This window comes from Triturus cristatus, chromosome 3_1 (assembly GCF_964204655.1).
Source record: "Triturus cristatus chromosome 3_1, aTriCri1.1, whole genome shotgun sequence".
NCBI lineage: Eukaryota > Metazoa > Chordata > Amphibia > Caudata > Salamandridae > Triturus > Triturus cristatus.
The window spans coordinates 1,061,473,460-1,061,490,537 of record NC_140583.1 but is presented as its reverse complement, the minus strand read 5'-3'; the positions used below and the strand labels follow the sequence as shown (position 1 = coordinate 1,061,490,537).

Sequence of the window (17,078 nt, the reverse complement as noted above, 5' to 3'; positions counted from 1 at the left end):
TCTTACATGCTCAGTGTTGCAAAGTCATCATGTGCCCTTTTTAGGTCTCGGGACCATCCGGTCGGCAGACCGGAAGTCCGGAGATTTAATGTCTTTGAGAAGAGGGGCTTGCACCCGCCCCTCTTCTCTCCTGTTCTCCATTGGCTGGCCTCTTAAATGCTGGCCAGCCACTGGAGAAGAGGTCCTTTTCGGATCGGGGGGCGTGTTTTTGGCGAAAAGTCTCAGGGAGGAGACAACAGCAAAACACGCCCCCCGATCCGAAAAGGACGCTGCCTTTCTCCGGTGGTGTGCTTTTGCTGTCCTGTTTGGCACTGACTGGCACCGGTGAATTCAATCAGGACGGGAGGCTCAGAAGATGCTTTTCTGTGTTCTTTATTTTCTGTAGTGTTTCATTTCTGTGACTCCGCCGTGGCAGTAGGTTTCATCAGTCTTTCAAATCATATGGCTGCTTGTTTACGTTTCTCTTCTAAACTCTCTGGTTGAGTGACTGCATCTGGGTCTTTCTTTTCTTTGAGTGTTTGTGCGGCTCGGTTTCCTCGATTCGCCTCTCTCTAGCTTGATGATTCGATTTGGGACTCTGTAAATATTCCACCCTACCGTCTCTCTTTGATTTCTTTTTTGGTTGATGGTGTTTCTCCTTTCTCTTTGTGTTCTTTCTGTTGGTTTGTACGCACTATATCCTTTATCGTGTGGCCGAGTCGTTATTTATTCAATTTTTATTTTTGGAGTTTTATTATGCGCGCCCATGATCCCTCAGGGTCTCGGAGCACTCTACAAACAGCAGGTAAGTTAAACATAAAAGGGAGCAATGCTAAAGGAAAAAGCAATCCTGAAAGCACATACAATAGAACACTCGGTCAGCAGGATTAAGCACCGGAAGTGCCCTAGAAAGTAGTAAAACTGGTTGTAACTGGTCGAGATTTATTTAGAAGGACCATAGACAGATGCCAACTAATACATGTATACAGATTCGACATACCAACGCTTTTAAAACCATTTCTCCATGACTAGGAAGGTTAATAAGTGGACGATAAAGTTGCCTTGTTTGGAGACAAAAAGATGCCACACATTTTCCCAGACATCTGACACTGGGTTAGCCACGCAAAGGTGGGTTTCTTCTATATTGACTTTAGCCTTGCAAAAGCAATACATAATAAAACAGACCCTGAATATACTTTATTGATGTGGTTTGTGTATTGGGCGTGGAGTAGGCAGCTGTGCATACTTTGAATGATGGGTTGCTACGCATCTGTAAGTTGGATGAGGCCGCATCAGGCCGTCTTTGTAACATTGCCTAATGTGGATTTTACCAGTACATCGCTTTTGTACGTCGTTTTGCCTTCTCATTTATTAAGGACAATAAAAGTATGTAAGAGGATGTGTTACAATTTTCAGACAAGCATTTACAATGCAACGGTCTCGGCATTGTTAAAGTTAGAGCTATTGGCATTGCTCATGACAATGCCGTTTCTTTAAATGCTTTAAAATCAAAAACATAAACAAAAATAATGTCATGAGCAATGCCAATAGCTCTAATTTTACCAATGCCGAGACCATTGCATTGTAAATGCTTGTTTGGGTATTGTGATAGTTTTACATGGTGAGGTCTAACCCCCTACACCACATAATAGTCCACTCTCCTACTCCACACATGAGGAAGATTAAGTAGAGGGAACATTGGTGAGCACAGACGGAAAACTGAAAAGAAACCTGGCTTAAGACACTCACTTAGAGTTGTAATGGGCACTAGGGTGGAGCATGGAGCGGTCTTAATTCCAGAAGAGGTACTGCCCGGACTGTAACTCCCAGAGTGCACTGTTCCACTATCTGGAAGCCAGAAGTGACTGGGAGCGTGGCCTGCATACACCAGAGCAGGGCACTCTCAGGGTTGAGGTGGGTTTGCTATTGATAGCATTCCCTACTGATTGCCCCTTAATAAATATGCATCTATCTTGTTGTGTGCTTTATATGTGTAGGATTGTGCTCATGGTAAATACTGGTTGGGTGTTTATTACTTGCTATTAATGTTGCACTTGTAAGTGGTGTCAACGTCTATATTATACACCAATTTGTAAAATTTATACTTGCAGTGGAAAAGAAATTATGTAAGGTTGACACCCAAAGTATATGTTGAATTTGTTAAGGCTGTAAATGATGATGCTGTTGTTTTTAAGATGATGATGAATTATCCTTATGGCACTTTTTAATTGTTTGTTTTTATAGTACTACCTTTAGATAATGTACTAATTGTTTGTTTTAAAATACTACTTTTAGATAACTGTTCCATTTATATTGTTTATTATTTTTATAGAATGGCACATGTGCACTTTATTCTTGAAAACTGCCACGTCCTGTAAACTATTTTAAAAATGAAATAATAATGTTGAATTATCCCGAACTGGAAAAAGTTAATTGATTGTGGTCAACTTTATGCATTGTATCCTGGAATGTTCAATTAGGTAATGTGTTTGGTTTGTATTTATTTTTGTCCTCTTTTTGTAATGGTTTTAATTAATCAACAAATAAATAAATATTCAGTGTCAATCCAAACAACACCACCCAGAATAAGGCTTGGATTGCTCTGCTTCGCTACCCGGAGCATCATGTGCTAAAGGGGTGTTCTTCATGGTAGTTTTTGGGTGTAACGGGATATCATGCCCTGGCAGGGCCGGCGTTTGGCATGGGTGAGCAGGGCCCAGGCTGCCAAAATTCAGGGGTGCGCATGGAGCACACATCTGAACCCCCCGCCCCCTCTCCTGCTACAAAAGTAGCTCTCATGCGGTCTCATTGTATTCACCAAAAGCAGTGGGGGTGCCAGATGTCTTTGTGTCCAGGGCGTTGTCAGAGCAGTGGCTGTCTCTGGGCCCAGGGCATCAGTGGTAAAAGACCCAACGGACTGAATTGGAAGCCAGTAACCCTCTCTACTCCAGGCCCCCCAAACGACTTCCCATAGGCGGCACATTAGACGCACCGCTGCACACACACCCCATATAGAGCGGCAGGACCAGAAGGGGGAACCAATAGCGTCCCTGGAAAAAAATACTCAAACCAGCCCCATCCTTTCATCTCCATCTGCAACCCCTTTTTCTTTCCAACCATGTACTCTCCCTCTACCCCCCTCCCCCCCCCCCTTTCCCTCTGATGGCTTTCCCTCTACCTCCCTCCCTTTCTGCCTCTTGAACCCTCTCGTGCGCCTGTAATTAACGCCTGGAAGCCGGGCAGAGTGACAGGCAGACGGAGGGGCCGGGGCTTCAAAGCCTGCCTCCCAGGGCTCCAGCCCGCCGGAAAATGTCGGGTGGAATCAGGGCCGGACTGGCCGTAGCGGGCACCGGGCAATCCCCCGGTGTGCCGCATGGGTGGGGGCCGGTTTTGGGCCCCTGGGGGCCGATTTTGTTATAGGGGCGTTTTTGCAGCATAGCTGCAAAATCGACCCTGTAACAAAATCGGCCGTAAACCGGCCCTGGCAAAGAGGTCGGCGGCCCTCCCAACCCCCCGCGAGGAGGGGGCAGCCGAGCACTTTGCCAGGGCCGGTTTTGGTTCCCAGTCCGGCCTTGGGTGGAATAGACGGCCTGTCCAGCCCTGGCAGGTTATCGCGTGCTCACAGCAGCGCGCTCCACCACGGCACACGACGAGATATCAAAAAACACAAGCATTGGCATAGCCAATAGGTCTCGCCTTTGGGACCTTATAAGTGTTTAGCCATGCAACAGTTGCATAACTAAATACTTATAAGGTCCCAGAAGCGAACCCTATTGGCTATTAAGAGCGACCGTGCGGCCGCCAAAGTAAGAGTGATCGCGATGGCGATCACGATCAAACATCAAAGCGGCCGTGCGGCCGCGAAAGTGAAAGTAATTGCGGTAAAGCGCGGCGCGCGCCCTCGCACATGCACTGTAGCTCTAGGCTGGCCTGGTAGCACTTTTTGGAGCCCTCTCAATAAATCTCGCCAGACCAGCGCATGCGCTGGGCAAGCGAGAACTAATAAAGCACATTAAGACAGAACAGCAGCATACACGTCACCCAGCCCAAACATGCCGCTATTCGAGCTGTGGGGTTCCTAAGAGCACTTCCCACCGCCAACCGTCTTTAACACGTGTTCGTTTTGGGGCGTGCCTATAACACACACTTATATCTGTTTACTTCTCTGCTGAGCGGAACTCCTCATCCCATGACATCAGAGGGACAGAGCGGCTGAGAACGGAGTGTGTCTAGCAGACAGGGAAGACTAAGAACTTATCAGAGGGGGCGGGAGGAGGGCAGAGGCTGAGTACTTAATGAAAACCGGACTTAAAAACACTCAGAGTTGTGACGGGCACTAGGGTGGCACACGGAGTAGCCTTAATTCCAGAAGCGGCGCTGTCCGGACTGCAACTCCCAGAGTGCACTGGTGCACTATCCGGAAGTCAGAAGAGAGCGGGGCCTGCATACACCTAACCAGGGGCACTCTCATGGGCAAGGTGAGTTTGCTACTGATAGCATTCCTTCTGATTGCCCCTTAATAAATGTGCAGCCATCTCGGTCTGTGTTTTATATGTGTGGGATTGTGCTCATGGTAAGCGATGGGTTAATGTGTTGTTACCTGCTATTAATGTTACGCTAACATGTGCGTCTCAAACCAAAAACCACCCCCCTGAATAAAGATTGCTCTGCTTCGCTACCCAGAGGATTATGTGCTAAAGGACCCCCGAGCTACTTCCCATTGGTCACATTAGAGTAGACGCACCGCTGTGCACGCATCCCTTATAGAACGGGAGGACCTGAAGAAGGAACCAATAGCGTTTCTGGCAAAAATGCTCAAACCAGCCCCATCCCTTCATCTCCACCTGCAACCCCTTTTCTTTCCAACCATCTACTCCCTCTCTCCACTTTTCCCTTTTACATACCTGCCCAGGGCCTGCTTTAGCGCTGGTGGCGCCCAGTGCGACAATGTTTGTTGGTGCCCCCCCCTTGGTGGAGGTGGTGACCCACCACGGATCCCTTATCACCACCTTTTAACAATGCCCATAAGTCTCCGTAACCGCTCTTTTTCAGATGCATTTAGTCAGTTTTATAGCACCACTCATACAGTGAAGGGTTTCAGAGCACTTTGCATCCATCACACACACATTACACAGAGACAATCAGTCATAGGTGTGTAAATCAGCATATAGGAAATGTTACATAAGCCAGTGGGTTACAAGGTGTAGGAGTGACGTGTCATCCATACTGCTAGGCAGTATAGTTAAGAGTGCTTGGTCTGGAGAAGCAGAAACTCAGAATTGAAAATGGGACATTATATTTGAGAGGGTTCTCTTTAATAATAAGAATCAATTTGTACCCAAATGAACCCTTTTGCAACATTAATCTATGCTCGAATCTATACTTTGCACTGTGCGTGTAGTTCTTTGACAGTTAACAATTCACTGTCCTCTTTTAGGATTTTAACTTATAAACTGCAAGTAACCAAAGGATTCTCTTAAAATAGTAGCCACTGGCCTTTTTACATTATATGGGCTTTGTGATCTGCATGGCATATGTTCCCTTGCAGGAGGCATATTCATCATCTGTGCTATTTTATAAGTCAATATCTCCACTAGACAAAGCTCAGATCTCTCTTTAGGAAGAACATTTATCACAGGAGTTCTCTTGACATTTTTATTGTTGCCTGGATATTGCTGGAGGCAGGGAACCTGGCAGCAGGTGCTTTTACAGCCAAAACATGTGTTCTTTCAAAAGACAGTAACCATGAAAAATTGCTTCCTGATGACACACATTTATTGTTTTTCAGGGATATGATAAGCGAGTTACATTCTAAGCTGCGAATTGTGTGCTTTTAATAGACAGATATAAAAAAAAAATAACAAAAATGCACTATGCATACCCTGCAAAAAATATATATTTTGGAAACCCTTTTTATCTTAAACCTTTTTGCACATTCTGTAGCAGCCTATCTTATACTATGTGTAATGCAAGTTTAAAATAATGTCTTGCATGTCCACAGTGCTTTCTGTCACAGACTGGGACCCTGTGGCACTAAACATACACGAGTCACTATAATCCACTGCATCACCCAGGATTTGGTGCAGTGCATTAACTAATAGAGTTGTCACACTGATAAACATATTAATTTTCATGTAAGCTGTGTGTTATTTTATATGTAGTTACCGGTCGGTGACTGAAAAAACTTAAGAGAATATTTTATTTTTTTAGCCATGCCCCCACTCACTCACCCCACCCCTTGCCCCGCAGTTCCCATACTATTTTTAGTACACTTCGACCACCGGTGGTATGAGACGATATCTTGTGTCACACAGTAGCACCGTGTGACTTGGCAGGTCTGAGGGTACCTAAGAGCAGTTGCCACCGCCAACTGTCTTTAACACGTGTACTTCTGCTTGGCAATTAGGGCGTGTACTAGCCTATGATAGGCAATTTTAAATGTTTACTGCTCTGCTGAATTGAACTCCACGACTGCATTCCATGACATGTTCAGTGATGTTGACTTTACTGTCACACATGCCAACATTTTAGAAGAGGAAAGTGAAAGATTAAAAAAAACATGCATTGGCATAGCCAATAGGTCTCGCCTTTGGGACCTTATAAGTGCTGGATAACTAAACACTTATAAGGTCCCAAAGGCGAGACCTATTGACTATGCCACTTGCTTTTAAATATCTGTGAACAAAGAAAGGATGATCGCAGCCACAGATAAACGAGTTCCAAGTACTGAGCTTGGCTGGCACGCCAATTAGGAGTTCACCATCTACAGCAATATTAATCGCTCAAATGTGTTAACAACGTGGGCAACAGAAAAGTCACACATTCACCCCTTTAAAGTTTTGCCGTCTGAATACTTTAATGCTGCACGTCAGATATCCAGGGTGTGTACCTAAATGGATGTGCTATGCAAGAGTAGCAGGGTGCACACAGATCATAACATTACTTTGGCGTTCTTTATGTCCTGCAATAAGATACAGGTAGTTTACATCCATACTCCAATTACAATCAACTAGGGAAGTAATGGTCAGCTGCAGTACCCATGTGAATTAGCAGTAAGTAACTAGAAACATACATTTTCATACAGAAACTTGTGTCTGTCAACACAGATGGCAGGGATAAAGTTCGTATAAGCAAATCGGAAACCTCTGGTCTTCATAGGTGTGGAGTGCTGCAGTCAGGGCCAGAGCTGAATTTTAATCAGGGGGACTGCAGTGATGGACTGCAGTATGTCTGCTGTTATACTGACAGCATAAATCATGGCGAGCCCGACTCTGCGCCCGCAGGCCCCGGTCCCAACTGTCAGGGCGGTTGGGAGGCAGTGGGAAAGGTCGTAGGTGCCGGGGAGAGGGGGCTGGACACAGAGGAACAGAGGAACCGAGAAAGCAAGGAAGAGAGGGGAAGACGAGAAAAGAAAGGAGAGTAGGAAGAAAATAAGATGAGAAGAAAGGAGTAGGGGCGATGAGAGAAGAGAGGGATAAAAGGAGGAAGGTGGTTTAGAGGGAGAACAGAAAAGGAGTGACAGAATAAACACTAAGGAAATAAAGCATGTAAGCGAGCAAAAACAAAGGAAGCAGTAGAGGCAAGAATGGAGCGTAGAAGGAATAGAGGGGATAAATCGACAGGGAAGAAAGAAGAGAATGGAAGAAATAACAAGAGGAAGATCAAAGGCAAGGGAGAGCGGTGGCTGGTAAAACAAGTGCTGGTCACACGCCGCTCCCGGCACCCCGAGCGCGGCAAACACGCTAATTAACATCTGTTTCGTATTAGCGTGGTGAAAGCGACCACGCTAATTCAAAACCTCTCTTCTTAGAGAGAGGGGGAGGAGGAGGTGAGCCCGCGAGTGGTGCGCGCGCTTGGGAGTGCAGTCTGCTAATTTTCAAGCACTGCAGTCGTGCATGTGGCGCGCCGCTGCTCGCTCCCGCAAAGTGGATGCCGCCACAAGCATGAGTGTGTGCTTTAAAATGAGCAGAGCGGCGGCTAAAGGCCCTCCTATGAGGTGTATGTGCGCTGCGTAGGCGAGACCTAAAAAAGGATTCTGGAGAATGCATTTCTTCAATTGGCTTTTATTGAAGTATTGGCAAATTCAGGATGGAGACAGCCAAAATAAAGCCTGGGCTTTTTTTTGTTGCTTCAAAAATCAGAATTCTCCAGCCTGCATCAGGATCTATTGACATTTATGGTTGAGATTTGCACATGTAGCACTACACATACATTGATTGATATTTACGCTCATGTTAAAGTGAACACTGACATTGTGTTATGCAAGCAAATATTAATGTTTGCTTTTTTTAATTGAACACATCAACCTATTGATATATGAAGCTGTTTCATTACGTTACTCTAAATCTAAACATATACGTGATTGCATGACGTATAATACCGTTTACTATCTGGTCGATCTGACTACAGGCACTGTACGAGATGTAATTTTGACGTCGAGCCTAGAAGCGCACATGCGCTGCGAGGCAGGGTGTATTCAGTAGGTGGGCTTCAAGCCGGCCCTTCACTTGTCATTGGGTGTTCCGAGTACCTTTCTAAATTCCTTACTTTTGAATGATAAATCATGCCCTTTTGTCTCTCCTTTTTGTCTGTCGTTTCCTCCCATGGTGACTGGCCCTGTTACAGGGCTCATTTTGCTTCTGTCCATTTCAGTTCGTTTTGCGTACTATTTTTTCCGATTGCCTGTCTTGTGTTCTGGAAATGTTGCAAACGCGAGCAGCTGACCAGAGGTACTGCTTTTCCCTCCCACCCACTGTTTTTCAGTTTGTTATCCCCTTTGCACCATAGCTTTCACTTATGATCTACAGAGTCTGGGTCACTGAAGATCCAGTTCAGTAGTCACAAATTTAGAATGCTAGAAATTTGAATTTACACGCTAGCTTTCTTTCACCCAATCTTTCGTTAATTATGTTTCACTCGCTCAGAGCTCTGTTGCTCCGTTTCTGTAAACAGGGCTGTAAATCTTGTTCTTTAGCTGGTCACAAATATGGCAGCTGTGTCTCTGTTCCCAGTGGTAATTCCCCTTTATTAGTCTTTTAGGCAGTGCTGCTGATGTGTGTTTGTTCCCAGTGGTAATGTCTCATTTTTAGACCTCTAACCAGTGCTGCTTCTCTGGTCCCGGTAGTAATTCCTCATTCTTAGTCCTGTAGGCAATGCTTCAGCGGAGTCTCTTCTCCCAGTGGTAAATCCTCATTCTTAGTCCTCTAGGCAGTACGGCGCGTGGTCTCTGTTCCTAGTGGTTATTCCTCATTCTTAGCCCTCTAGCCAGTGCTGCCAGCTGCGTCTCTGGTGCCAGTGGTAATTCCTCATTATTAGTCCTGTAGACAGTGCGCCAGGTGCTTCTCTGTTCCCAGTTGTAATTCCTCATTCTACGTCTTCTTGACGGTGATCTAGCTGCTTTTTTGGTCCCAGTGGTAATTCCCCAATCTTAGTCCTCTTGGCAGTGCTGCTATCTGATCCTCTGGTCAGTCTGTAATTCCTCGTTCTAAGTCTTCTAGACTGTGCTGCTAGTTGTTTCTCTGGTCTCATTGGTAATTCCTCATTCTAAGTCCTCTACACAGTGCTGCAGATGGTTCTTTGATCCTGTCAGTAATTCCTCCATTCTCAGTCCTTGAGACAGTGCTGCAGCTGCGTCTCTGTTCACAATGGCAATTCCTCAGTCTTAGTTTTGTAGCCAGAGCTGCTAGCTGCTTCTCTGGTCCCAGTGGTAATTGTGGCTGAATATGGTATAATAATTGTAAAGTAAGGGGAGTAAGGAGAAAATAAATAAACTACAGGAGAGAAGAGGGAAGGAAAGAGTAACGAAAGAAAGAAAAGTCTAAAAAAAAAAAAATACTGAAAGTGTGGAGTGTGAGGATCGCCAAACTGTTCTGTGCTTTGAGCATCTTAAATGCCTGTTATTTGTTTTCCTATTCATTGTAAACAAATTATCTGTTTTGGTGGAAAAGAAGTTACTACTGTTGTTCTCAATATACCCCTGAACGTCTATTCCCTCAATGATTTATAAGTTCAAAGTCACTAGAGTTCAGCAGTGAACACCTGCGGGCTACTTAGAAAAGGTTTAAGGTCCCGAAATTAGAGAGCCAAAAAGAAACAAAATAAGATATGCCTCAGCAGAGCTGCTTTACTTACAGTCACTGGGTTGTATGTACTATTGCAGTTATTGGGCTGCTGACATTCCAAGGAAGGGGGAGGGGCAGGAAGCAGTAGAGAGCTCCAGGTCACTGGAGACCATAAATTCCAGTGGTGGCCGGACCACAGCATAGCTTAATGTGGCAGGGGACTAAATGTGCCACTGCTCAGCTTTCGTTTGAACTACCCACAGCACTCTGGCAGTTGTAGTTGTAGTTTTGTTTCACTTCAACAGGACTAGTTGAATTGAAAAATAATGGTTTGCATTTGTAAAGCTAAGGACTTGCATAAGCTGACCCAAATGGCTCGAGTAAGGCTCCCAGCGGAAAGCATTACCTGGGGTCATACTCATCCGTTTATATACAAGGAAAGCAAATGACAACTTGAAATTATTAGCTGGAATGACATTTTAGGGCATAAGTTAAGCAGTGTTTTGTTAATTTACAAACACAGCTTCAAACAACATCCTGGGTTCCAGCAGCAGGATCTTTTTCACTATAAATTTGTAATCCTTTACCGCACACGCCTCTCCCGCGCAATTGACGTGTTATAAAAGCCTTTGTCCTTCCGCAACCCCCTTCTGATTAAGAGTCTGCCAGTTCAAAGGCGCCCTTTAGAGAGAAATCCTTATTTCTCTGGTTTAAGGAAAATAAACTTGAGAAGAAAAGGGAACGACGACAGACCAGTAGCCTGGTGTACGTCACTGCACTAATTTTGGAGCAGATGTAACGGGTGTATGATGTTACAACGCATGCCATTACAATGCATGCCGTTACAATGCATACCTTTACCCCGACTTGCTGTTGGGGGATCGCTGGAAGTTGGAATAGTATAATTTACTATCCCAACTCCAACACCTTCTACCCCCTGCAACAAGCCTTTCGCATTGTAACGACATGCGTTGTAATGGCATGCGTTGTAACGCTTCCATTGTAAAGGCTGTTTCCCGATGTAACAAGTGCTGAAGTAAATAGTTTGAATGTGTTTTCAGGGGCTGATGCTCTTGCCTCAGCTCGGAATCAGCCTCCCTTTATTAGGACCCAGGCAGAAGGGGAGCAAGCCGACTGGTGGCCACTGCTTGATATATGTATTGTGAAGAGTGGCGCTACCCGCGCGGCGCTCCCCGAACTATCCCTGAAAGAGCTGGCGTGAGAGGTGGGCGTGCTTTTCCTCCCTCCCCGCTGAGCCTTGCTGTAGAGGAAAGTCTCTTTGAGGCAATACACATTTCCTACCATATTGGGGAATGGAAAAGTGTACATGTATGGGGCAAGCAGGGCACGGGTCTGAGGTACACGTGAGTAGATGGCGTCTACCCACTATTTTCACAGGGTGAATGCCGTCCACCCTGCCTAGAAGTTGGGCCCCACTTAATTATGTGCTGAACTCGTCCTGGTGTAATTTCCAAACACCGGGACACTTTCAGCAGCGCCTGCACCTTGTCTGCTTTCCATCTGCAACAAGCAACGATGTGCAGGTGGGGACGGGGCTTTCTTATTTTAGACTCCTGCTGGGCCCATTTCAAAGGCCGAATTTGAGGGGTCATCAGGCCTCCTTTTATTCGAGTGTCCTGGCTGGGAGCAGTCAGGAGCCTCACACCTAGAAACAAATGGAGCAGGGGGGAAACAAAGGTTAGCACTTCACACATACTTAAGAAAGGCAGCTTTTTACTTTGTCCAGGCTCTGTTTACTAGATATGCATGCACTGTAAGAATATCAGATGTGTTGGTCTCTCCCAGTATTTATACAAAATAAATGTAACTTAAATAGCGCTTACTACCCCTGAGGAGGCGTTGAAATAATTTAAGAACCACTATTTTTTCTTGTATAGCGCTACTCATCCCAAAGCTGAGCGTTGGAGCGCTTTACATCACACGTACATAATAAGGTTGTGGGATGCCTCTTCCTGTGATGTCAATTCCTGTGATGCCACATGTAATGTCATGTGCCGTGATGCGATGTCACTTGCATACTGCCTAACTAGGTTAGTCCCCCAACTTCTTATTTTTAGGACTTGTGCCCTAGGGGCAAGCAAAGGGAAGAGAAAAAGAGCTGCGCCATCTCCCACCTCACTTCTAAATCCACTGCTGCACGTTCAAATATGAAAATGTCTGAAGACATTTGCAGCCAAAGTGTTGTTTTGGATCCATTTCACAGGGGAACACATCGAGGAAAAAGAGGGTGAGAGCCATTTGTTAAAGCCATGGTTTTCGGCAAGTAAGCCGAGGAGCAAAGTGCTGTGAGCACACTCAGAAGAGAAGTGCTGCTCACGTAAAGCGCTCCAATACCTTCCGGTGGGGATTTGCTCTAGATCTGCAAAGTGCTAATAACACGCCGAGCCACCCCTGCCTATTCATTCCCACTGGCCTTCAGGTTACCCAGATTATCTTCGGATGAAAGGAGAAGGGCCATCTCTCTGACGTAAACAAACCTGCAGCTGTCCGTCGTGTTTGCAGGGGCTGTAGTAGGGGTCTTGGCGTAATAGCAAAACAACAGCCCAACGCAGTGACGTAGGGTGAGCGGGCGGAAATGTCAGAAGCTGCCAAACTTCTGACACTGAATGCACGGGCGCTATTGTTAAAGTGCAGCAATTTGGTGTTGTTGGGGAAAAAAAAGGATTTTTAAAAGTTGATTTTGGCGTGCCCCAGTACAAAGGAAAGGCGCGATCACCGTGTTAAATCTGCAGCGTGTGTGGCACATAGAAAAAAAAACCAATAATATTAAATGTTAAAGCACGTCGCCGCGGCGCTTAAACAAAAAAAAAACATTAGTTTCTAAACCTGAATATGGCGAGCGACTTATAAAGAAAAGTGCGGCTGGTTAAATACAAAAAAAGAAGCTGCAGGAGAGCGTGTCCTGGAGAAGGTAATTTAGGAAAATTGTGCTCACAGACTGTAATTGACACATACCGAGTACCAACACATGTAAAAGGGCCAGTCTTCATGGGAGGTTACAAAAGGAGACAAGGCAGTACTATGGAGGAACTACTAAGCCTATTCATAAATCAAAAGCAACCATCTACAAAGGACAGTGACAGCAGCCAATTAAAAGATGGGCATAAAGTGTGGGGAAAGCTTCAAGTCCATACCTGAATACAGCATCTCTTGAAGAGACAGCGCAAGCGCTGCCTAGGCGAGACCTAAAAAAGGCATCCTTTGAGATTGATAAATAAATTGAAATAAAACACGCTGATAAGTTATGTCTAAGGGAAACCAACCTCTTTAAGTGCAGAGGATGAAATTGAAATAAAGTACATTTCCACATGTTGAGAACAATACCAAAAATGTACGACAGGTATCACGATTGAGTGACATATTAAAGCACTCCCTCAGCCGTCCATGGATCTCCTCTTCCTGGCCACCATTTTAAGGCAGCAGCATACATTATAACATACATTTTGGCTGCCTAACCTCTATAAGTACGATAAGGCATCATTACATTTCCTGAACAAGAGCTTTCAGAATGTTTAAAACAAGTTAAAAAGAAAGGTTTATAAAATGTACTGAAAACATAAACTGTAATAATGATTGCTTTGCAGCCCCATCACAAGGGCCTGCTGGTAATTGGCTCTCTGACGACCTTAGAGTCGTCAGAGAAACACAAAAGACGCTATACAGTACCCGCTCTAGATCAAAAAAGTCTCAACCTTTCCCACCGCAATAGTTCCAGCTGCAGATAATTTGCCATCTGTCATTAGGCTAAAAACATGTAGTAATCTCGTTGATAGCTCTTGCTAAAAACCTTCTTCGTGAATCACAAAATTCTGTATAGCGATTTCACTAGCCCCGTTCCTGATTTATTTGCTCGCCGGAGTGGTGAAGATTTCAGGGAGGCCAATATCACTAAAAGTCTTTTTGGCGTACCTCAGCCACGGAAGTGGCCTTTTTCCCGGTTGAAGAACTGGGCTTAAGGTCACTTGCATAAGCCCTAATCAGACTATTTTAAATCTTCCCACTGATGTGTGTCCTTACATTGTGGTTTTAAACGGCGTTCCCCCTTTGAGGAAGAATCAGGTGGAGTCCTATGTGGAGCTGCAAAATAAAGTACATCTGTGTAAGTCAAGCAGTGATATAACACCAAATTAAAATCCCTAGCCCCTCCCATTCTCCATTTTCTGTGTGCTCCCACATTCATTGCTCACTCACCCTTCATTGTCCAGATGCACCCCAACACCCTTTGTTGTCTGTCAGCTTCTCCCCAGCCCCTCCTTCTCACCCTCAGTTGTCAGTTTCTTCCTGCAGCACCTCCCGCCCACCCTCCTTTGTGAGTGTGCTGCCCCATCCACTTCCGCCCACCCTCTGTCATCTGCCCACCTTCTTTTTAGGTCTCGCCTAGCGAAAGCAGCGCATGCGCTGCCCTCGCTATTGCAGGTACCTTTTGGAATCGATTCTGCCGAGGGCTTGCATGCACGCGTCTACATGGACAAACATGGCTGCTCTTGCCATTTGTACACAGCAAACAGCATGCGTGTGTCCATAGGGACTGTGGACAGCCCGACGCCATTTTGCATTTTGGTATCCTAGCAACGAAAATGCTGTTTCCTGTACGGCGTGGAAGGTGTCCTAGCAACAAAAATGGTTATTTATTTATTCTTAACTGGCACGTTTCTTAAAAATGCCGCTTACACTGAGTTTGTATTTATTTTCCTAGCAACGAAAATGCTGTTTCCTGTACAGCGTGGAAGGTGTCCAACGAAAATGGTTGTTATTTATTTATTCTTAACCGGCACGTTTCTTAAAAATGCCGCTTACACTGAGTTTGTATTTATTTTGTTGAAATGCGCGCCGTGTAACTTGGTGCGCATTTTTTGTGATTTTGTTGTTAAAAAGGCTGCTTTCAGTATGCAGCTTGCAGGGGTTTGATGACTTTGAAAGTATGCAGCTTGCCGCATTTTGGTGTTATAGCAATGGGAATGCCGTTTCCTGTACGGAGCTTGTCGTAGTTTGATGACTTCGTATTTATTTTGATGAAACGCGCGCCGTGTAACTTGGCATTGGCATACTACTCACTCTCTACCCCTTTACTACTCTCTACCCCTCTCCCCCTCTACTACCCCTCTCCCCCTCTACTACCCCTCTCCCCCTCTACTACCCTTCTACCCCTCTACTACCCTTCTACCCCTCTACTACCCTTCTACCCCTCTACTACCCCACTACCCCTCTACTACCCCACTATCCCTCTACAACCCCACTACACCCTACTACCCCTCTACTACCCCACTACCCTACTACCCTAATACCCCACTACCCCTATTACCCTACTACCCCACTACCCCACTACCATACTACCCCTCTACTATGCCTCTACCCCTCTACTCCACCCCACTACTACCCCACTACCCCTCTACTTCCCCACTACCCCTCTACTACCCCACTACCCCACTACCCCACTACCCTACTACCCCACAACCCTATTACCCCACTACCCTACTTCCCCACTACTCTACTACCCTACTACCCCACTACCCCACTATCCTACTACTCCTCTATCCCTCTACCCTACCCCACTACCCTACTACCCCTCTACTACCCTACTACCCCACTACCCTACTACCCCACTACCCCCTACTACCCCACTACCCAACTACCCCCCCCCCCACTACCACCCCCACTACCCAACTACTACCCCTCTACTACCCTACTATGCCACTACCCCTCTACTACCCCTCTACTACCCCTCTACTACCCCCTACTACCCCACTACCCCACTACCCTACTACCCCTCTATCGCCCCTCTACCCCACCCCTCTACTACCCTACTAGCCTCCTACCCTTCTACTACCCCACTACCCTACTACCCCTCTACTACCCCACTACCCTCCCACTACCCCTCTACTACCCCACTACCCTACCACCCTAATACCCTACTACCCCACTTCCCCACTACCCCTCTACCCCTCTACTACCCCTCTACCCCACCACTCTGCTACCCCACTACCCTACTACCCCTCTACTACCCCACTACCCTACTACACCACTAACCCACTACCCCCCACTACCCTAATACCCCTCTACTACCCCACTACCCCCCTACCACCCCACTACCCCCTACTACCCTACTACCCTCTACCCCACTACCCCCCCACTACCCCACTACCCCCTACTACCCCTCTACCCCTCTGCTATCCCTCTACCCCACACCTCTACTACCCCTCTACCCTACTACCCCTCTACTACCCCACTACCCCTCCACTACCCCACTATCCTACTTCCCGATTACCCCTCTGCTACCCCACTGCCCTACTACCCTACTACCCCACTGCCCTACTAACCTACTACACCACTACCCCTCTACTACCCCACTACCTTACTACCCCACTACCCCTCTACTACCCCACTACCCTAATACCCCTCTACTACCCTACTACCCCCTACTACCCTACTAACCCCACTACCCCTCTACCACCCCTCTACCCCATGCCTCTACTACTCCTCTACCCCACTATCTCTCTACTACTCCACTACCCTACTATCCTACTACCTCACTACCCCCTACTACCATACTACTCTACTACCCTACTACCCCTCTACTACCCCTCTACTACCCCTCTACTACCCCACTACCCTACTACCCCTCTACTACCCTACTACCACCCCACTGCCCTACTACCCCACTTCTACCTCACTACCCTACTACCCCTCTACTACCCCTCTACCCTACTGCCCCTCTACTACCCCACTACCCCTCTACTACCCCACAACCCCCCTACTACTCCACTACCCCTACTACCTTACTAGCCCACTACCCTACTACTCATCTACTACCCCTCTACCGCTCTACCCCACCCCTCTACTACCCCTCTACCCTACTACCCTTCTACTACCTCACTGCCCTCCTATCCTACTACCCCACTACCCCTCCACTACGCCACTACCCCACTACCCTCTACTACCCTACTACCCCACTATCCTATTACCCCTCTTCTACCCTACTTCCCCACTACCCTACTACCCCTCTACTACCCCACTACC

General features: G+C 46.4%; 1 protein-coding gene across 2 annotated transcripts in view; it reads left to right on the top strand.

Annotated features, from left to right (window-relative positions):
- Positions 1 to 17,078, top strand: part of TREH (trehalase) — a 281,145-nt gene that overhangs the window by 104,394 nt on the left and 159,673 nt on the right. The window contains exon 1 of one of the 2 annotated variants that reach the window (XM_085645870.1): positions 3,930 to 4,457. The exons of the other annotated variant lie outside the window; for it this stretch is intronic. The gene's annotated coding sequence lies outside the window, so the exon portion shown is untranslated. Of the gene's footprint in view, positions 1 to 3,929; positions 4,458 to 17,078 lie in introns of those variants that run through there. 2 annotated transcript variants of the gene reach the window in all.